Raw genomic sequence first — 22886 nt, 5'->3', positions numbered from 1 at the left:
TATATGCATATGTATAAATACACACGTGTAAATATGTAGCTGCATATATAAATTAACTGAAGTCTTGTAGGTGGAGTTCCCGACTTATGTAAGAATTTATTTTTTGTTGTATGCCGCTGCGAATGTTTTGTCCTTATTTCTTTGCACCGATGGCGGGGCAATGTGTGAGCGAGATGGCTAGCGTTACGAACACGAACATGTTCGATGTGCCGAACAGCGCTCTCGGTTGCATACTGCAGGGCGCCAAAAAAGTTAACCGTGGCCATGTCTGAGTCGAGTGCACTGTTGTTGTAAACAGAGCGTTCAAGAGTTTACAGAGAGAGAGCGGGAGAGAGCGACAGCGAGAGAGAGTGAATACAGATGCCGGCCACGTGACACTGTTGCATTTCCCGTTGATATTGTGTGTGTATGTGTGCGTGTGTGTGTGTGCTCTGGCTGATAAGCAGCAACGAAGCTATTAATCAAAACAAAATCAAAAGATGGCGCGCCTTTGTGTGCGTGTGTTGAGTGGCGTGAGAGAAACACGTGCCGTCCACTTAACAGCAGCGCCTTAACAGCGCACTGTTAACGTCGCCCAGTTGGCAACAAGCCGGGTGACCGCTGCTGCTATTGCTCCCATTGCTTCTATTTGCCTTTATATCTAATTATAGACCGGGACCCTGTAAATACGTGGAGCTTAGGTGTAATCATCAGCGCCCACCCGTGGCCCATTTGCATTTGAATTAATGAAAAGCGACACGGAGAGACATCGAGTATTGATTGCTAAAATGCTCCTTTAACCTTGAGAGTGGCACGTGTACTTAGTACTTGTGCATTGAGTAATTCAGTGCGGCGAACGCATTAAATCAATTGATTCAACTCAAGTCCCTAGGCTGCTGCTCCTGCTGCTCCTGCTACTCCTGCTACTCCTGCTGCTGCTGTGTTGCATTGTTGCTAAGCCGTTAAGCGACTGCTTTCTTTCGCCTGTTTGCCCAACACTTTTGCCACGCGCGCACGCAGCAATTGAAGACGTGCCACAGCTTTATATACATATATTTCTCTATATTTATATATCTATATATATATATGTATTAGCACATAAAAATGTCCTTGTACTTTTATATAATAAACGATTCAATGCCGAAGCCGGCAGCAAACAGCCCGCCAGCCGCCTTAACAGAGCTCTGTTAATTACAGCACTGATAAGAGCCGGCATAATGCAAGGCGCCAGAGAGCGCAAACCACGCAGAGCGAAAGAGAGAGAGCAAGCCTTACTGTTGCTGCTGCTGCTGCTGCTGCTGCTATGTAAAGTGCAACTGTAAAGTGCCCTGTAGTTGCGTGGCACTAAGCCAACACCAACGCCAGTGGCCGACATACATGTCTGTCTCTATGTATGCATGTACATATATATGTATGTGCGTATGTGGCCCAGAATGCGGGGCGCCGTTGTACGAACAACTTGCAACACGGCCGAGTGCCGACTGCGTTGCGCTGCGCTGCTCGGCGCTGTTGAGCTCTGCTGCTGTCGTCGTTGGTTTGCACAACGACAACTACAGCTACAACTACAACACATTTAGTTTGCTGGCTGCAGCTACACAACCCTTGATCAAGGCTCAACTTCGTGTTGAGCTCGTCTGCCATTATGTACATGCGACAACACACATGTAGATGTGCCCTGTTACCTATGTGTTGTTCGGTGCTGCCTGCTGCTTGCTGCTGCTGCGACTGCTACGACTGCTGCTGCAACAATCGCAGTTTGCACAAACGCCAACATTTAGTTGAACGCGGCTGTTCCTTCAGGAAGGACGCGCAGCAGTTGCCATACAGCCAAAGAAGTCAACCAAACATTTAGACAGCCAATTACTTGGCTTTCAGTGTGTCTTAACTTTTAAATCAAACTATTTTTTTTCTATTTTTTTTCGCTGTAACTGTTAGCCAAGTTAGCCAAGTGTTGTAATCAGAACTCAAGTAATTAGGCAACAGCTAACCACAGCTGAGACGTTAACAGAAGCCGGCGCTGTAAACTTTACAGCGCTCGTTACATAAATGCTACAGGCAGCGACTGCTCTAGGCACTTGAATTGACTCGTTAACTTAAGAAAGGCCCGCCAGCAGCATCTTGGTGGGACGGTCTAATTGGCTAATTGGCAACGCTAATAAAGCGTTGCATGCCACATTGCGCGGCAAGCGAATGCCATGCATCAAATCGCAGTTTGAGATACGCGAAAACGAAAGACAATTTGTCTCTCTGGCTCGATTTACTACTTTGACTTTAAGCTGTTCTTGCCTCTATTTTTTTTTTTTTTTGTCTACTGCGCTATTGTGTGTAATTTTATTAGACTTTCGTGCTCATTACTTGAAAAGAAACTCTACTAACATCAAAATCGAGAACCAAGTGGCTGAACTAGTTGTTGCTTCGTCGCAAAAAAAAAAAAGAAAACGAACAAGAACAAGAACAAAGTGCATTCTATTTGATTATTAAAGTCAACAAGTTGCTGCAAAGTCTCATAGACAACAAACCAGGTGAGTCTCATATGACAAAGCAGCAGCAGCAGCAGCTGTTGCTCTTGCTGTTCTTTTACCTGTTCTTATCCTATTATTACATGCTGTGGCATTATGCTTAAGTGTTGATTATGCTTAGGATATTATCTGGTTTCTAGAGTGCTTGTGCTGTGGGAAAATGTTAAAAGGTGGAGCAAAATGTGCTTTGATTGAAAGCTAAATGAAGCTTGATTGTCAGTTGAGCAAGCCGTTTTATTAAACTTCATATCCATTTAATGATATTGTGAGAGCTGTCTTAAATTATAGTGAAACTAAATTATAATTGTGCATTTGACTCATTGCAAATATTGATAATTAAATGTTGAACATTTTAGAAATATTTAACGAATTTTTATTTATTTATTTTATTATTTTTAGTTTGCTTTGTAGTGATTATCTAAAATTTTAAACTAAGTTATAGACTAAATCACGAGTTTTACTAAACAGAAAGTTTTTAGTAAATAATATTCAAGGCTTACAAAATTTTAAAGAATTTTAAAGAATTTGTATTTAAGTGAAGATAGATCATTTTGAAGATGCCAAAGATTTTGTTTTAATTTTTTTTTTAATTATTGATTAAACTTTTTTGTAGAAAAAATATATTATATTTTTTCTTTTCTTTTTTTTTATTATTATTATTTTTTTTATTATTATTATTTTTTTATAACAGAAACAGATCGTAATATCATTTCATATTTTCCAATGTATTAGAATCTATTATAATATAATAAAATAAATGTTATTTAAGCCTATCTAAGCCTGACTTTTTAAATTATAAGCTTTAAAAAAAAAATACAAATTAATATTAAATAAATAAATATATTAAGTTACACATTTTAAGTAAGGCGTACAACAGTAAAAAAAAAAAATACAATAAAATAAATTATAGTTAAAGTAATTTAGAGCCAATTTATAATTTAAATGAATGTGCTCTGAAACGTAAATATAAACATAAATAAATATTAAATATTTGCCATAAATTGCACAAGATTCTGTCGCCCTTAGTTATCTCATATATATCCGTAACTTATGTATAAATCATAGAGCAAATAAAATATTACAAAAATAATAAAGCTGTTAGCAGACAAACTAAAACTGAATAGCGTGTACATAAATATTGTTGGTTATTTTAAAAATATCTATGTATATGCATATATGAAATACGCAAAGTGTGTGCAATTAGTTTGCAACGTGGTTAAATAATCCAAACATTTTTACAAGCAGTTCCCCTTTGTAAAGCTGCTGAAACTTTATAATCTGACGCCTTGGTTTGTTTACATGAATTCCAAATGCCTCAGTTGCAAAAGCAACAACAACAACAAGAATAACAATGAGTAGATTGTAAAAAAATTTTCCATATTTACACAAGACAATTTACACACTCGCCTATCGGAATGGCACAGGCAGCAGCAGACGCCGAGGCGTGGCAGAGGCAGGAAAGGGCAGAGGAGAGAGGCAGGAGAGCTTGGCAGAGCTGTCTGACTGCCTGAGTGAGTGAGTGAGTGAGTGAATGAGTCGAGGTTATTTTGTAAATTGTGTGTAAGCCGAACTGCTGCCTGCTGAACATGCAAAAGTCCAACAAGTTAGCTAACGTGTGTGTGTGTGTGTGTGTGACATGAATGAATATGTGGCAAGTGGAAAAACGGGCAGCCAGGCTAAGGACAAGTGTCGGCAGCAAAGGCAATTGTTATTTTACTCTACTGCGGTTGCTATCTAGGTGTGTGTGTGTGTGGCAACAACAACAACAACAACTGCAGACGGAAGTAATTCGATTTTGTTGGCATGTTGATGATGAGCCTATGACATTCTTGTGCCATTTACTGACGGCCAGTCAAATAAACAGTCAAACAAACAAACTGTCTGCCACACACACATTCACAATTGTCACAGCTGTCAGAGTGCGGCTGGCTAAAAGGGCTTATGGGGCATGCAACAAGGCCGAGATGAGATCTGATTTCGGTGCACATTAATAACACACATTGCACACAGCACAATTAATACAATTATTTATGTACTTCCCGTGCCGAGAGCCAAAAGTTGACTGCAAAATGCATGGACTAAAATTTCGTATTATTATTAGAATTGTAATAATTTATTTACAACATTAAATGAAATTAATTGTAATTGGGCGACAAATTGTTGAACATTTTGCCTACTAAATTACATTAATTGAAATGCATTTAGAAGTGCATTCAGCTGCTGATCATTGCATTATTTATGGCATTAATTGCTGTCGGCTGAGTCTGAATTAGTTGGCTTTCACCATACAAATTTGTTTCTAATTTATGAAAAAGAAATACATATTTATATTTATAAATGCATAAATTACACTTTAATTTGGTGTGCCTAAATTTTAACTTGATTTATATTAATTTTTCGAAGTCTAAATCATAAATCATAAATTTAAATTTATATATCTATAATTATGACATCTCTTCAAAACCCTTAGCTAAATTAATATGTAAGAATGCTAGGGATTGCTCAACTAGAACATACCCATTTTCAATGGGCACAAAAAATACAAAAAAAATTTTTTATAGCAAAATATAAAAAATATTTTGTAGTAAAAATATATATATGTATATATTTGCTATAATAAAAATATTTTATAGTAAAAATATATATTTTATATTTTTTTTTTATTTTTTCTGCTCTTAATTAAAAAAAAAAAAAAAAAAAAAAAATTAAGAAAAATATATACAATACATTTTGCTCAAATTTCTAACCAATTGGTAGTGTAATTGCCGGTAAAGATCAGTTTAATCTCTGACGATTCAAATGATTGCAAATATATTAACATATATCTAAAATTGTACTTTATTTAATTTGAAAGTTGTTTTGTTTTTTTTTTAGTTAGTAAATTTGCAGGAACACATTTTTTGCAAGAACATGAAGCAAAATATTCTGAGATATCAGCAACTAAACTAGATTAGAAAATCAAAGACGACAGCGATAGGTATGAAGAAAGCTTGTCTGTTTTCTTATCAAATTCACAGCACTAAGAGCTTTAAAAATAAAAGTGGACTTGGTAAAAAAAAAAAAATAAATAAATAAATAAATAAAAAATAAAAACGAAGTCCACTCAATTGGCCACTGCAAAAACAATTAGCTAAGCATTTTGTCAAACTTCAGTTTAACTCCAACTGCAACCTCAACACAAATGTAACACCAAAATTTCTAGCATACAACTTTACGCACTGAAAACTAATTATGAGAAGCAACCGCAAATTGTTAAATGAATTGCAAGACGAAAATGTTCGAAAATGTGCCAAAAATTGGGCATTTTACATGCGGTCCATCCACGTCGACAGCTTGCCAATTAAACTGGACAAAAATGTGTCCAAGTCTGCCTAATTGCTTCAGTTTAAAAATGCATGACAAGTACTTTCAGGTCAAGGCGCTTAAAAATGCTCAAAGTAATAAAATCTAACTCGAGGAAACATTGCCTCAAATGTGTCTTTTGATTATCCAACTGGACGTGTGAATGTGTGTGTGTGTGTGTGTGTGTGATATTTTTATTAGGCCTGCGGTAAATGGTTTTTTGCCAACGATGAACAACTGAACATCAATATTTAATTTCATTACAAACCACAAAATGCCAAAAGAGCATCAACAATGACAAAAACGTAATAAATAATTCCCATCAAATATCTTTCAATATGGAGATGTTCATTTGAATATGCCTTTGAGGCGGTTCAAATTGAAGTCCATTAAGGTTAGCCTGAAGGACAGCTCTCTCACTCACACCATCTCGCTCTCTCTCTCTCTCTCTCTCTCACTGTCTGTTTGTTGTTTACACCTAGCTGTAAACCAAGTTGAAAACAATTTGTTGTTCATATATCTGGCTTTAAGCTGCAGCCCAGAGCTGAGGCACGCCCAGTCGCCCACACACACACACACACACTATGCGAACTGCAGCTGCCGGCTGCATGTCCTTGTTATCCTGCCTGGCTGCCCTTCAGCTGGACGCTTGAGTGTCTGCTTAAAATGATAACGTTGAGTGTCCCACACAGAAGACAAATGTGTGCCATTCAGGCGTGAAAATATTCCACTATAAATACACATAAAGCGTTAAATCACACTTTAAGCTGTGTGTAATACTCTCCCACTCCTTCTCACTCTCACCCTCACCCTCACACTCTCTCTCTCTCTCTATGTCTGTCTCTCTCCATCGAACTGTGAGCATTTCTTTATTTATAGATTTCTCGCAGCTGTAAAAGAGAAAAGTTGGCTGCTAACCAGACGCTAAATAGCGCGAAAATCTAATTATGAATAGCTTAAGGTCCAAAAGTTTTTTCTAATAGAAAGAAGATATTTGCCGTCACAAAAAATTAAAGCTTTAAGCGACTAAAATCAATGAGAACTAAAGCTGGGCAGAGTTTTTATTAGAAAAATTGTGCAACTGCTAAGATTAATGATGTCCTGGAAAGTCGAACTTTTCATGTTTTGTTTATAAATCATTTGGCAGCATTTAAACTATATTTTGCCCTTCAAAAAAAAAATAAATTATTTTTTTTTTTTTTTAGTATTTAGGACATCAAGACTTTGTCTGAAGAGCGGACTTTAAAAAGTTGCTGAGATGTATAGATATATTATAATGAGAAGAGTGAGAGTTATATAGTAATTTCCTTTTCACTTCTAAAATAAAAGTGATGAAAATATGTATATTGAATCAAGGTAGAAAATTAAAAATAATATATTCAATACATTTTCTTACTTTTCTCTAAGCCAAACAAATATTAAAAAACAAATTAAATTTTCAAATTTTTTATTAAGATATATTCTAGTCGAGTACTTGCAGCTTAAGTATTTTTTCCCACAATTTGTATGCAATATTCTCAGTTCTAAAATTCATTCCAATTCAGGTTTGCTTTAAGTATTTGGCCAATCAACGCAGGGTATCTTGAGCTGATTCGATTCCCACAAAATATGCAAAATAAATGCTGAAAAATTAGCCTAGTTTACACTCTTAGATGACAACACTCAGATACTCTATACAAAGTTTCACAAGCACTGAAATTCTCTAGACAAAGTTTATATATAGAGTATTTTTGTATTTTGTCAGCGAGAAACAATTTAGATAATATTTATATGAAAGCATAAATCCAGTCAAAATACCCAATTGGATTATCTCATCTCTTACATTTTATAAACTGAATTTGGGAATAGCTTTATTTACTTTGGACAAACAAACGAAAAGTGAACTCTTTATGCTAACAGCCCGTGCGCTCTATACTGGGCACCCTCTATCTGTCTGTCTCGGGATGCTGCCCAAAATTGGCAAGCAGCGCAGACAGACATGCTCCCCCCCTCACACCCCCTTGCCTTCTCGTGCTGCTGTCTGGCTCCTCGTTGTCGGCAGTCGGCAACAAAAAAGGGGGAAAAAAATGTCAGTAAATGGCAGTAAATGTAAAACGAGCTGCAAAAACCGAACCGAGCAGCGGCGACCCAATTTTCCTTAGCTGTGAAATCGCAGCTTTCATTAACCGCAGCATCAGACGATTGGGGCGCAGTCTGGTGTGTGGGTTCGCCGTCGAGGTGGGGAGCGGAGCGGGCAACTGTCGCGTCTGTCAGCGACTGTGTGGCTAAAACTGCAACAAAAACAAGCGCATTTCCAGCTGCCTGATGGAGGTGTGGCAGAGGTGGGAGCTGCACAGGCTGCACAGCCCTTGCGGCCCTCGAATCCCCTGCGGTGCAGCCCGTGGGCGAGCTCACATGGGCGCCAACATTGTTTTGGCTGCTCAAATTGTGATAAAATATATATGTGTATATATTTAAAGATATATAGTATATATGCTTGAAAAATGGAAATGTGGAAAGTGTTTTGCGCTACGGGACTGACTGACTGCCTGATTGACCGACTTTTTTATTGATGAAATGAAGGCTGGCAGGCTTTATGGAAGAAATTGTCGCTTCTGTTGGAGGGAAGTTAAGGAATAACTTTGCATTCCATGTAAATAATTTACATGAGCCTTACACAGTTTACATATTTTACATGCTGACTTAAGCACATTAAAGCTTGAATTTAATAATATGCTTTCTAAAGCTTGATGCTCGTTAAAGCGTATATCACTATCTAAAAAGTTTTCATCAGATACGAGTTCTAAGAGCTTTAGGACAAATATCCTTTAATCAGCTTTAAGCTTTAATTAAATTAAATTTATAAATAATTTAAATAAATGCAAATTTTAAGCTCTATTTAAATTAAATTTATAAATAATTTAAATAAATACAAATTCATAAATACAAATATTGAGAAAATTGTTTTCTATTTTAAATATATGTATATGCATCGAATATACTTCAAAGAGCATTAAGAATATGTAAAACTTTACAGTAGAGAATGTTCTGTAATTCTCAATAAATACAATGACTTCAAGCTCACATTACCTAGACAAAGCTTCAAGCTCACTCCGGCCTAGCAGTAAATTCGTTTTTAATAGACTTCAGAAATTTGCCTACCAACTGCCTAGTGCTCGAAAACCCTTATATTACATGCCTGAACTTGAAGCTCATTAAAGCTGCGCAGCATAAATAGCGAGCAGCTCGACGGAGAATTCTGCACAAATGGTTAAAGTTGAATGAAAATTCGCACTGAAATCAAGCAAAGCAAAATTATACTCTTGTGTAATGCCCAAAGCAATGCGAAAGCTCACCTTTGAGTAAACTTTTGATCAGCGTTCAGTTGCAAGGTATTTCCCATTTGTCTTCATTTTTTTCTTTTCTTTTCGTTTTTGTTCGCCTGACAGTGAATACGGAAATTAGATTGTCATCGTTGGCTCCTGGCTGGCCTATGGGTCCGCTCTCAAGTGTTTGTGTCATTTGCAATTAATTGGCTTTCGGCCAGGGGGTTTTCCGCTGTCCGATTTTGGCATTTCAATTAGGATCTGGCAAAAGGCAAACGGTCACAAAATATTGCAATAATTTGCCCGAATATCGAAACCATTTGCAGCGCCTAAAAGCCGACTGCATTTTTAATTAGTCAAAGCTAATGCAATTATGCCGCACAGATATCTAAGCACGTTCGGCTTATCGTTATCGAACTTTTAAGCAGCCAAGCAAAAATGTTGCCTTTTTACTTTTGATGCTGCTGTGAGTGAGCAAGCAGTTGGGCAGAAGGTGGAACTATGCATATCCTTACGGTCATTTATCCTGTGACTGCTTGTGTAACCCGTTGGCAGGAGGCGACTGCTGCTGCTGCTGCTACGCCTGCTGCTCCTGCTGCTGGCATATATGCTAATGCCAGGCAACTGTTACTAGAACTACAGCGACTACGACTACGACTGCGACTCTTTCTAGCCCAAAAACAAACTCTCGAAATATGTATGCCAAATGCGATTTACATATAACGTTCTGTTTGCCGAACCATTTTGTGTGCTGGGGTATAGCCCGTTTTTTGGTATGCCTTTTAGTACGACTCTTGACGTTGCTTTGAGCCGAGACGACTATGCACTTTGTGCCACACAATCAGGTATGTTTGCCTCAAACCCACCTCAGTGGGCCCCAGTTGGCCCCAGTTGGCCAAAGGACATGTCACCCGGCCTATGCTGATTTACATGAAAATTAGCTGGCACATTTGATCCATTGTTGTGCACATGTCATTAAAATGCTAAAATCTTACATGCATGCGTATGCATTCAAATGATTGCACGAAATTTATGCTAATTTATGTATGCACATATAGCCACGCTCAATTGCCAATCACAATAACTTTCAATTGAAAGCGTGAACGAAATTCATTTCGATCGCAAATAAATTGGAAATGAGTGAAAGTCGCATGCCAAACTCGCTTGTCATAAAGTCTGGCAAATAGATATGCGTGTGTGTGTGTGTGTGTGTGTCTGCATCTGTTTTGTTTTTGCAGCAGCTAAAAGGCATTGCCGGCATAAGTTTGTGTGGCACAAGAATTTTTCCTTTTCCAACCAAGTTGCACGATAAATCTCGACCGAAAGTTCTGCTTGACTAGCGGGCTGAGAGTTGAGGGGGTTGTGTATGGCCCGTAGGGGCGGCTTGCCTATCCGACAGATTGTGTAAAATATGCACCACTGCCTTGGTGGGGCACAGGGCACACAACAGCCACCAACAGTCAGCAAAGGCGGGCAACGGCCACCAAAGCACTTGAAGCTGACACAAAGCGCATTATGGTTATCAACATGATTATGAGGAGGAGAAGAAAGAGTTAGAAAGAGAGAGAGAGAGTAAGTCAGCTGGCACAGTGGCCAAGAAACATAGCAAACACTCAAAAAACTAAATTACATTTGGAAATTGGCCAACACTCTTAACTCTTAGCTCGAACCATCATCGACTAATCATTTTAATGGCAAACGAATGGCACTAAATGAAAAAATATGAATATCAACATTTAGTTGTTGCAAATGCGAGGGCAGCCTAAAGAGTTAAGGGCAGTAGCGCTACTAAAGTCTTAAATGAGTTCTGTGGAGTTTAAAGTTTCTCTGTCCCATGGATTTTGAAAAGAAAGTGGGAATATGTAGTGGAAAAAAATATATCTATATTTTATTTCAGGGACCCCAAATAAGAGTTATGAATTAAAAAACTGAATAGAAGGGAAGACACATTTAAGCTATTTTTTAAAGCGAAAATTAAAGAAAAAGGATAAACTTTATTTTGTGTAATTTTTTATTAAATTTTTCAAAAAATAATTCTTATTTTAAAATTTTTTTATAAAAATTATAATCTTTACGGACCTGTTTTATTTAATAATTCTACTAAAATGGCTGTTTGAATTATTTATAATATTTATTTATTTAAATTTAAAGCTTGAAGCAGATCGAACTAAATTTTGATTCCTGATTTCAATCAATTTTTTTTTTTTAATTTTCTTGCTTGTTGAGTTGTTGCATTCTATAACTTTTTAGACTGCCCTCGTAAAGCGAAAAATTGAAACGTATGAATACGCTCATAAAACTAATTACAAATAATGGCTGCAAGAAAAAAAAAAAGAAATGCAAAATCATGTAACACAAAAACATTTATACATAGAGAGAGATAGATAGATATAGGGCCATTACATACATATCTCTTACCATACATATATAGATCCAATAAATCAAACTGACTAACAGCTTGAACGAATGGGCAAAGCCCTTCGGTTGCGTAGGTCCAAAGGGACGAGAGGTTAGCGAGGTTTGTGTGCTGCCGAGTTTACAGTTACATTTATTGGTATTTGCTGGCAAACAGGATGATGGCCCAGCAATGGAATTCGATTTCCAGCTACTTTCTATGCCAAAAACGAAGTTTTCGACCAACAACCTACTTACTGCAACTACGGACAAGGGACATGTGGAGGAATGTGTGAGGAGGGAAGAGCAATAAGAGTTGCCAGGTCCATAAACACGTGATAAAAGCTTTGCTGGCAATTTTAACTTTGAAGACGAGTGTAACAAGCAGCTAAACAGCATTACAGTGCAACCCAAACTTCAACAACAACAACAAAGTTGTTGCAACACAATGGCCGCGACACATTGAGCGCCAGCGCGGCACCAAAGCCAGTCGGCAATGCCAATGCCAAGGCAGATGGCCGGTCTAGAGAGGCAGACGGTCAGAAATGTAAGTTTAAAGAGAGCAGCAGAGAGAGAGAGAGAAAGGGAGAAATAGAGAGAGAGAGAGAGAGAGAGAGAGGAAGAGAGAGATAGTGAGTGAGTGAGTGAGCAAGGGAAAGACAAAGAGAGAGAGACATTAAGTCATACCAGACTGATTGCCAATGTCAAAGACAGTCAGTCAGTCAGTCTATCAGTCTGTCACCCAATCTGTCAGTCTGTCAATCCCTCAGTCAATCAGTCAGTCATTCAGCTAGTCATAGACTCTTTGTCTGTCTGCCTGCCAGCATTGTGCCATCTACTTACGAGCTTCGCTGGCGCTGAGTGTTGTTCAACCGTCTGAATGTGTCAAGGGTCATTTTAAACTTTCTGGCTTTTAAGCTGCTCGCGTTTCAGCTGCTCACTCTTTTTTTTGTTCAGCCTGGCAAGCGTATTGGCTCTTTGTCATCGAATGTGTAATGCATTGAGACAGCTCTGAGTATGCAGAAATCAATAGAGAAGTCATTAAAGAGATGGCACACTCTTTGCTGGGCAATTTATATTCTGATTATATTCGTTTATTGCCAAATTATTGAAATGCTGTTTCTTCATCTTATTGCTGCCAGACTAAGCGAAATCAGATTATAGAGTATACAGAGTCATTATGGGTTCTCAATCAATTTTAAGGGTCAATATAATCAGGGAAATTTAGTAGTAGAGCTTAGTTAATGTAAATGTTAAGGATGCCGTGAAGGTTTCATATATTCTATATTATTAAAGCTTTGATACTTCTTAAAATAAAATACAATCGACTTTTGCTCGGCTCAGGAAAAAAAATTTTATTGTTTATTTTTTGTATTTATTTTTTTTAAATTATTTTTTTTTTATTATATGTTTAATTATTTTTTTAAATTATTTTTTATTTTAATAAATGGTTGCCAAAGATTTTATTTATTAGGTAGAGTCTAACCCAATGTCTCAAGGGAATAGCAAATTTTTCTTTTAGGCTAAAAATGGATCTTCATTGAGAAAAAAAATAATATAGGAGAATATATAGTATTTTTTTTATAGGAATAATCAAAGAATGTAGCTCGAAAATGGCCAAAAAATAGCTAAAAAATATATAAAAGGCATTTTATTTATTTTCTTAGAAATTATTAATCTTCTTATGAAAACTTTAATGTCATTAGCGAGTACAACCGATATGTGTTCCACTGTGATGCACTATCTCTACTACTTATCTCTAGATATCCAGGAATGTAGTGGATTCACTTAAAGATTTCTTCTAATTGTATAGTAAAGCTTATATATAGCTCTGGAGTATTCATTCTATTTTCTATGGTATTGCAGCTTCGGCTTTCTCAAGCGAATGCTGCACTCTGGCCTTTTATAACTTCTTTTCTTTTTATTTGCTTTTCCGCTTTTATATGCAGCTGCAGCTCTTGGGCTTTTATAGATTTCGGCCTTAAAGTAAGCAACACTGCCAATGGCAAGTAATTGGCTGCAGTTCAGCTACGCATGTATATGTGTAAGTGTTTATATATGTTTGTATATTGATATACATTTGAGCTATCACAGCTGGCCACAAATTCCAGTCAGATTACTTAAATATGCCACTTAACATGGCTGTGCCGAGATGGCTTTGGCTCATCAACAGGGCGCTCAGCGCTTGGACTGAAGCATTTCAATTTATTTAATTTGATATTTGTTTTTGCAAGTGCAGCTGCGAATGGCTGTTGCAAAGATGCATGCTGCACACTCACACACACACACACCCATTACCAATGCCCAAGCGCATTGATTTGAATATGTCAGCAATTTGTGCAGTTTTGTGCTCGACTGCGCCTCGACTGCTCCAGCTCCTGCTCCTGCTCCTGCTCCTACTGCTTATGCAGCCTCGGCTTCTGCTTTAGCTTCAGTTTCAGCTTCTGTTACTACTACTGCTGCTGCTTCTGCTCTATATCGTCCTCCATATGCTGTTCCTGTTGCCGCCGGGCGACGCTGCGCAATGCTATGTAAACCAAACCAAACAATTTAAAATCATGGCGTGCATTTGGCTTCAATTCAATTTCAACTGAAATGAGCGGCATGCCCTGCCAGCGGATGAGCGCCGCAGGGGCGTGACATTCTATATACATAGGTAGTACCCGAGGTACAGCCGCACACACTTTATTAAATTGCAATTTTCACTTACGTTGTAAACTATTAAATTACAAAAGAAAAAGAGAGCCTTAGTTTCAACTAAATGTAAAAAGAAATGAAATGAAACTGGTGTTAACTTAAATTCAAATAAATAGCTAGTCTCTAGTCAAGTTTATTTAGAAGTGAATTCTAAAGACGTGGAATAGAACTCACATTTTTTTGTTCTCAAAATACGCCTAAAATACAAATTAAAGGAAAAGTTTTAGGGGCTGTGGATCAATGAGTTTTTCTCTAAATAAATTCAAAAGGAATTTTGTAAATGTATTATTCAACTTTCCAATAAAGCTTTTGCTGAATATAGAAAAAAAAACTTGAGATATATAAAATATATATATTCTTTTTTTATAATATAAACTCCCATTTAAAACAGAAAAATATTCAGCATTATTTATAAAATATTATTGCTATTTTAATATATTTAATTAGGTTAGTTTAAAATTTTCAACTTTTATTTTTATGATAAACAAATTTATTTTAAAAATTACCTAAAATTTGTAGAAATTTATTTACTATCATTTAATATTTTAATATTTAATAAATTTGTATTTTATTTTTATAAAATTTCAAATTTGTAATATTTCATTAAAACTGATAAATAGTATTTTTATTTTTATTTTTTAATATTAAACTTTATAAATTTCAATATTATTCTATCATATAAAATATTAAATTTTAATTTTGCCATAAACATTTTTTATGGCCTTCCTCAACGTGCGCTGCTCTCCGCTGTAAATAAATTCACGCACAGTCTGTTACATAAGTAAGTGAACGTCGGCACTTGTTCGCACAACGAGCTCTACCGTCGACTGTGTCAAGTGCAGACAGACTGTGCGCTGTTAGTGCGCTGTTAAGTGCTTACAGCGCATTAACAGTGCAATACAAATGCGAAGCGATAAATTTGGCTAACGTTATGCGTTTTTAATACAGGCAGAACGGAAAGTTTGGGCATTTGCAATGCCAAGGCCCAGTGTGGTTGTCGATGCTAAGAAGTTGTTGGCATTGTTTTTATTGACACTTGCTCACAACTGTGCCATATAATTTATGGCTGGCAATTCGTAAACAAATGACAAACGAAAACTGCATATGAAATGCGTATGTGTGTTTGTGTGTGTGTGTGTATGTGTGTGTGTGTGCTCCTTAAGTCTGTAGCTGATGCACTAAGAACTGTTTGTATGAGGAAATCTGAGCCGGTTTCCGTGTCCAAGTCGAAGACAAAACAATTAAAACGTTGCTCAGGCCAATTAAAAGTTTGGCTAACAGGACATCTCAGCCTGGCCAAAAAAGCAATGCTATTGCCGCACGAACGCCTTGTTAGCGCCAACTTTATAGCAAATGCCAACTATTCGTCGTCGCAATTTAATGAGAAAATGTAGGACAGTGCCTCACTGCCACACTGCCACACTGCCTGCTGCCTGTCTGCTGCTCCATTCACAGCCAACAGCCAACAGGGTAGGCAAGGGCAGCATAGGACATGGCCTGGCTGGGCAGACAGTGCCTGGCAACGTCTATGCTCAAGACTGAAGCCCCATTCATTCAGTCTGAGTGCCGTTTATAGACCTCGACCCTCCCCCCCAGCCCACGGCGCTCAACTCAATTAGTTACAGAGCCACCTTTAAAGCGCTTGTTAAATAATTCATAAATCCGTTGCCGTTTTGGCAATTGGCGGTGCGCCCAGTCGATGCTGTAAAATCAGAGTTTTGTTTACAACTGACAAACAAGCCGCGACAGAAGCCGCAACAACAATCACAAACTGACAGAATAACAAAATTAATTATGACACCTGCGTTGCCAGCATGCCCTACGCCCGCCTGTCCATCGTCAGCTTTACAACCCGCTGCAACGCTGCGTGTTGCACGGATTGCGTTGCATATTTTAGTGCGTCGCCAACAGCAAATAAGTTTTTGGCCGCCCAAAGTCTGCCTCACGGATCTGAGGCTCCAGGCCCCCCGGCTGGCTTGGGCTGGGTGCGAGAGTTGTTCTTGTTGTTGTAGGCCTTAAAGCTACAGTCGCAGTCGATAGCAGTCGCCACGAACGTCAAGTGCAGGAAAAAGCGAGTAAGGAAAACTGCAGGCGACACTTACAGACGGACAGACACCCGCTCTTAGTAGATGCTGCCAGCTTTTGACCTAGAGTCTAGGTGTGATAGAGTATGATAGACTGACTATTGCTCATTCGTTCCCAATGAAAATTAAAGCTCTTCTCGCGCTTTTTCAGCGTTCTAATCTAACCCTGAGCAATATGCCAAGTTAAAAATCTTTACCTTGAATATGAAACTCCTCTTAAGCCCGATATGCCCCCCTTTATAGTGCTCATAAAAAACTTAGCAGACCACCAAGCATTGGCATTGACTAGCGGAAGAATAAAAGCGAAGCCCCCTCATACGATGCAATATCCTGTAACCACTTGACCCTATCTACTGGCCGCATGCTACCCACTCTAGTGGCCATAAACTTTAGTGTTGTGGCCTCTGGACATCTTTACAACTTGCTGCGGCTAGCAAACTGCATAACAGCCGCAACCTCGGCACCTTCCACTACCTTCGGCGCTTACATGGCTTTTAAGCTGCCTTTCGTTCTTTATGATAGCCAAGAGCAACTTAACTTGGGCTGAAATTTAAATATGAAATGCTTTAAACTACTCCGCACTAGGCGATTGGGTCGCAAAATGTTTATGGCACACTTCATTTGAGCCAATTGGCTGGCATCCATAAGGGTCTTACAACTGTTTGTCGTAAAACATTTAGAATCCATGCCGAAGAAATTAGTTGATTGCCTCTCTAAGGATTTTATGAATATAGTCAATAATGAAATTTGATAATACTGGAGTCTTTATGCATCAAAATGTTATCGTCACTAAAGTATAGGTAGGAGCTAAAAAGCATTCGGGTGTGCCATTGCAGGGATCGTAGCATTAGGTAAGCCAGCGTAACAGCCAGGAAGGGAGATAGATAGCTAAATGTGCACCATTGACACATATGTGTTTATTGTCTCGATTCCATTTTGTTCTTCAGCTGCAGAGCGGCGAAAGCTATAGAGTGTCTAAAGCGAAGAGTGGGTGAGAGGGAGAGAGCGAGAGTGGCTTATGCATGCAGTGCGTAGGGCTGACGCCATTGGTCGTCGCGCTTTTGATCCCGTTATCCCAAATGTATATTTAGCGCGAAAGTGTTGCGTGAGCGATGCAGCTGCATGAAGAGTACATAAATACTTGATGAGTGCAAGTGAAATGGGAGATTAGCTTGCTGATTGGCTTCACATAGGCAATCGCCTATTGAGCTTAAGTAGTGTATGAGCGCTTGATTGATTCGACGCGTGTTTTTCAATCCATTTCAATAAACTTAATCGCTAAATGGAATATGTTTATGTACTGATATATGAAAAACATAAATTTTCTGTACATTATTAAACACAGCTGTTAAGCGTGTTTTCTGAGAGAGAGAGCGGGAGTGAGAGCTATAACACTTGAGTTAATTGAAGTTTCGCTTTCATATATTAGCAAACCTCCAGATGCAATTTAAGTATACTAATTAGAATATTAGTTATGTAAGACCTTTAGCTAATCAGCTCTAATTGTACAAGTTTACATATTATAATTTCTATTAAATTCATGTATAGAGTATTCAGGAGTATGATTTCCGCATTCATCCCTTGCTAAAGTGCATTACAGAAATAGCTAGCATTAAATTGCCTTGAAGCAGTTGGCGAAATGTTTGTGTTTGTTTTATTTGCGAGTAATTTTCACTTTTATTGGTGCGCACAAGTAAAAGAAATTCTATTTTTTATTTGCAAAATGTCTGCGCATTCTTAATTATATGGAAACTCGGCTGCAGTTGGTTTTATGACTTGCTAGGCTAAAGTATATACGTATTTATAGTTAGCCGTGTGTGTGTGTGTGTGTGTGAGACAGACAGAGAAGGAACATAGTTTTGGTTGACTGACTGCCAATTGCTGAGCGTGAACTAATTAGCGCATTAGCATTTAGACGAAAAACTTTCACTGCACCACCTAAACTAAGTGGGTTAAACGCAGCGCTAGATGAATTTCATGTGAATGTGGCTTGCGGTTATCTGTTGCTGATTAAATATGAGTATGTGTGTGCGTGTGTGTGTAGGTGTGTGTATGTGTTTGTGTGCGCGCATGTGATTATTAACGCGCCTTATTATTGCATGCGCAGATTGATGACTAATACAAATTGGCTTAAATAACCATGATGAACTTCACCTGCCTGCTTGCCTGCCTGCCTGCTGGCTGCCTGGCTGCCTGGCTGGCTGACACGTGCAGCAATCAGGTTGGAATGTAATTTACATAGCCGCAATGCAAATGCAAAGCAAATTTAAGCAAGTGAATGCCATTATATGCGGCACGCCGAAAATTTAATACTCTCGCCGTCAGAGGATTCCAATTTACGCATATGATTTTATTTATTAAAAACTTTCCTATATGCTTCGATCAGGCTTACAATACATTTATATAAAATCATATATACTCTTCCGATATAATAATATCATTTATAACATAATATATAGTACTATACGGTGAGCTCAGAGACATATTCTATACGTTACCCGCTGCTTATATAATTTGCAATGCCCTATGAAAGCGCATAATAACAGCCACAGTGTGGGCGAAGCTGTGGGTCGGACAGAGAGCGAGAACGAATGAAAATAGAGCGAGAGAAAGAGAGAGATGGGGAGGCAGACGGGCTGTCTGACTGGATTGTTGGTCAGCTACACCGCAAGGACGCGTTGATTTTCATGTAAAACAAATATCACTTAATGTGGCTGTGTCCTGTCGACGCTGGCTAATGGTAAAACAAAAGGCACGTAGTTGAATTCCAGTTGCTGTTCCTGCTGTTGTTGGTCTATCTGGCGTCAACGGCGTCATTTGGCCGACACGCAGCTGCTATCGTTGCAGACCTGCCACCTGGACACGTGTGCGTGTGCGGCTCATAATAAAAAGTGTGTGCATCAGGTTGCAAGGGCCGATGGAGAGAGAACAGAAAGAGAAAAGAGTGAGTGGGGCTGTAGGGGCTGTGTGTGTGTGTGTGTGTGTGTGTGTGTGTGTGTGTGTGTGTGGGTGTCGCTTGGATTCTGGACTGGCCACCGCCGGCCATGTTGTCCGCTGTGCGGCATTAAAAGCAACTGTCGACAAACAACAACACGAGCTATAGAAACGGACCACCTGATGGCACTGACTCTACGACTCGTGCGGCGCAGCACAGTGGTGTGAAAGTGTGTAGACATTCAATTAAACATAAATTATTGGTAAAGCATTTTACTTTGATTTTAGATATTATAAATATATAATTAAAAAATAAAATAAAATAAAAATTAACATATATAATGTATCCATTTTTTGTATACAATTTTAGAATGGAACTTCGGAATAGAAATAGATTTTTGGTACAATTTTTGGAATGATAAAAAATAGTTAATTAGGCTATAATAAATGAAATTCAAATAATTAAATTTTAATTTTAATTTAGTATAAGATTGTGAGACTATCTAACTTACTTTTTCCTGCTTGTTTTCCATTTGGGAACCTGCTTATACTTTGAATTTGGTACACAATGTTAAACAACCATATAAGATAATGAGTGTAATATGGCACAGGTTTCATAAACTATATTCCTCGAACCTGAATTTGACAGTTGAATAGTTCAATGAAACCACCAAACGATTCTCCAGTTTAATCATAGATAGCTTAGAAGCTATAGGCTTGAAGACTTCAGAGTTTCCCCTTAAATGATATTTTTATTTTTATATAATAGTTTGGATATTATAATAGACTATTATAGTGTTCAGTTGTTTGGGGAAGACTACTAAATATATCTCCTTTATACTCCCTCTAATAAATTAGCTCTAAGTTAGTTTTCATCACATTAAAATAGCGTTTTAGCCCACTGTGCTGTGACTGCCCCGTGTCCAGGGCACTTAATTTTAATAAACAAAATACTCGACGCGTGTGCCTGGTGGACCAGAAGCCGCAAGTGGAACGGGACCCAGGTCTATCAGTCGCAATGCATGCCAAGGCTGATGCCATATGGAACGCACACACACACACACAGACACACATATAGGGAAACAATCTACATGCGTGTGGTGCATTTGAGCAGCTCGGCTGCAGTTGTAATGAGCCGCACGAGAAATGCATAAAGTTTTTGGGCTTAAGTAGTTGAGGGCCAGCGCGGCGGCACCCAGGAGATCGATGTCTAACCATAAGTCTGGCAGCGAGACGGCTGCGAGTGTCAGGCGACGTAAACAGAGGACCGTAAATGGGGGACTGTACGGGTCGACGGCAAAGGCAGAGCCAACGGCAATGGCTACGGCTCACAGTTTTTGGCTTCGTGGCAGGTTCGCACGTGCGCTTGTCATTTTACTTTTAAAACTTTTGCGTTTTGTAGTTATTATTGTTGTTGTTGTTTTTTCTTTGCTGCTTTTCAATTTTATTGTGGAAAAACAACGGAAACTGTAAAAGGCGTTGGAGTGCTACGTGATTTACACCTAGGCGAATGTGCATCTGTGCATCATTTTACGAGCATGCTCTAGCTGCCGCATGCCACACATGCCCTAACCATGCCACGCCCAGGCCATCCAGCCGCCTCCTCTGCTGTGCATCAACCCGTTTAATGTTTATAAGGTGCTGCTTTTAGCTGACAGACAAGATGTTTGTTTACTCACATACGTATATACATGTTATATGTACATATATGTACATATATATTTCCGTTGATGACTCGCTGCAGAATTTATTCGAGTTTACAGCACGGCCTCAACCGTCAACGTTGATGCGACTTTTACGTGCATGTTGATGCGAGCTGCCGCAGCTGACAGCGAGAGAGTTTTGAGGCCACTTGCAGTTACTCAACCTCTCCATAGCCATCCACAAGCCGCTCAGCCATTGGCCATGTCAAAGTCAAAGCCACGCGCAGCCATTGTCATTACACGCGCGAACGCTTACACGATTTAGCTGGGGAATGGGCACTGAATATTTGGGCTAGAGGGCTGGAGGGGGCCGGGGCAGCAGCGGATTTTATAGACCTCGGGCAGTGGACTTGGCCGGATTGATTGTGGTCGCAGCGACGCTCGATTGCCTGCCGCTGCCCTGCGCGCTGAGCATCCAGAATGCATTGCATTTTAATGAAGATATACGGCACAGCAGCCTTGGCCGTGGAAAGCGAGCGGAAAAGCGGAAAATGCGTGTCAGCCGCAGCGCCTCTCTGCCAACGTTTAGTTAGCAGCCGCGTCACTCAGTTAGCCAGTTTGGCAACTCTTTTGGGCCAGCCTCTGGGTGAGGCGCGTGCCACACATTTCGCACGTGGCCAAAGGCGTCGCCAAAGCAGCTACGCGTTAGGTGTGGGTGAAATGTATGTGTGTGTGTGTGTGTGTGAAAAGGAAATTTTTCGAATGGCTGCTAAAATAATGAATTGTTAACTATAAAAGGACAGAGACAGCAAAGGAAAGACAAATGCGAGGCATAGAAGGAAAGAGAGGGAAAGGTAGAAGCAGAGACACACAGAGAGATCAGGAAAAAAGGAATAAATACTTCTGCTTCAACAGTTAGCTGTAAAGGAGTATAGAGAATATTCTTTAAGAATTTATAACATATAAAATACTTTTTGAGTTCTAAAATTTAATGTGAATATATAAAATATGAAGCAAATCAAGAGTAAAGCAAAAAATGTATTAAAGAAGATTAGTTCTAGTCCTTAAGAGAACTGTACAACAGTATCGAGAGCTTGTGAAGAAAAAGAGCTACAGAAGATCATTTAATATCTATGTATATATGCAGCAGTACTCATTTGGTATTTACATTTAAGTAAACCGAAGCTAGAATGCTCGACGCAGCAGAGAGTGCTCCCATTGGTCTCTTCAAGACCGACTGCAACGGTCTCTACCTGGCGTCGCACTCAACAGTTGAGCGGGACTTTGTGCTTGAGTGGAGGTCGCCCTATATAAAGGGCAGCAGCTGCAGCATTTCTTCAGTCGCCCCGGGTCAGTCGTGCAGTGTTGTAAAGTGAAGGGAAGTGTGTGATCGTTGAGCTATAAAGAGTAGAGTAAATACTTAGAGGAAATATTTAAAGGAAATACTTAAAGGAGAAACTTAAAGGAAATAGAGAATATATTTAGAGCAAATACTTCAAGGAAATAGAGAATATACTAAGAGCAAATACTTACAAGAAAATCTTAGCTTAAATATTTATTTATTTTATATTTTATTTATATATTATTTATTTATTTATTAATTAATTAATTAATTTATTTAATTATTTTATTTTTTTTTTATTTTATTTTTATTTATTATATATTTATTTATAAATTTATATTTATATTTATTTTTATTTTTATATAATATTATACAAAATTTTAAATTCTATATAATCAATCAAAATATATATTCAAAGTCTGTAGGCTCTATAGATTTATAATTTATTATTAGAAAACTGATTTCAGTAGTAGTTATCGATTATTAAAAACAGACTCGGTCTGTGCGTGCTTTATATGGGCTTGTTAAGTCTCTAGCTCTTATAGCTTCTGAGTTCCAGCTAGTTTATAGCTTCTAAAGAATACACACAATTTATGGGCTCTGCCACGCCTCTTTTATACCCTAATTCCCCATTATCAATGCTTAAT

The 22886-nt window shown here is 38.4% G+C and overlaps 1 protein-coding gene across 3 annotated transcripts in view; it reads left to right on the top strand.

The window, feature by feature from the left end:
• Positions 1-1748: 1748 nt before the first annotated feature.
• The window catches only part of LOC108659345 (sex determination protein fruitless), a 169866-nt gene continuing 148728 nt past the window's right edge, over positions 1749-22886 (top strand). Inside the window, exon 1 of one of the 3 annotated variants that reach the window (XM_089265405.1) lies at positions 1749-2501. The gene's annotated coding sequence lies outside the window, so the exon portion shown is untranslated. The remainder of the gene's footprint in view (positions 2502-22886) is intronic. The other 2 variants (XM_089265411.1, XM_089265413.1) reach the window with 2 other exon arrangements.

Source organism: Drosophila navojoa, chromosome 2 (assembly GCF_054131105.1).
Source record: "Drosophila navojoa isolate 15081-1374.11 chromosome 2, UAZ_NAV_1.0, whole genome shotgun sequence".
NCBI classification, from domain to species: domain Eukaryota; kingdom Metazoa; phylum Arthropoda; class Insecta; order Diptera; family Drosophilidae; genus Drosophila; species Drosophila navojoa.
Note: the sequence above shows the minus strand (reverse complement) of the source record. Positions and strands in the feature narration are given on the sequence as shown.